Source organism: Nannospalax galili, unplaced genomic scaffold (genome assembly GCF_000622305.1).
Source record: "Nannospalax galili isolate Female #2095 unplaced genomic scaffold, S.galili_v1.0 scaffold590, whole genome shotgun sequence".
Lineage (NCBI taxonomy): Eukaryota > Metazoa > Chordata > Mammalia > Rodentia > Spalacidae > Nannospalax > Nannospalax galili.
Window position 1 is genome coordinate 176,070 of NW_008328101.1, and position 664 is coordinate 176,733.

At 34.5% G+C, this 664-nt stretch overlaps 1 protein-coding gene across 1 annotated transcript in view; it reads right to left on the bottom strand.

The window, feature by feature from the left end:
• The window catches only part of LOC115066753 (zinc finger protein OZF-like), an 8,153-nt gene that overhangs the window by 5,396 nt on the left and 2,093 nt on the right, over positions 1–664 (bottom strand). The window lies entirely within an intron of this gene.

Sequence of the window (664 nt, forward strand, 5' to 3'; positions counted from 1 at the left end):
GTCCTAAAATGAAAAATGAAAGTGAGACCATGTGCACTTAAACAGGGTACTGGACCCAAAAAAGAAAGAGATAACAAGTAAAAGTCTTCTGAATTAGATGAGAAATCTGAATTATTCAAAAGGATATTTCTTAATGGAATAACTATAAGCTACCAACTCTGTGCAAAAAAGAATAGCATCAGACCCCCCAAATTTTTGTGAAGATTATGCTCTTAAGGAGTGTAGCACATAAACTAAGCCATCAACATAGGAATTGCATTACACTCCTATATTAGTAGCATACAAAACCACTTGTATATATTTATCTGATATAAAGTTACACTGATTATAAGTCTGCTTCAGAAATTCGAATGTTTATAACCATGCACTTTAGTCCTAGCTGAAACACAGATTTTCACCTTAACATGATCTTTGGCTGGACCTGACTTTACAGACTTTTCAGTGAGGACAATGCCCCAGGTGCAAAAGACATGTTCTCCAACAGCACTGAGTAAAACATTGCAGAAAATAAAGAACTGTTTGTGCTCTCCTCTACAGCGAGAAGACACAATCCTTGTAAAGAAAATTCTACACCCTGCATATAATGTAGAAATTACAGAAACATCAGGGCATCATTATTCTAACAATACTTTTATAGTGATTTCTTCTATCGACATTTATGTAT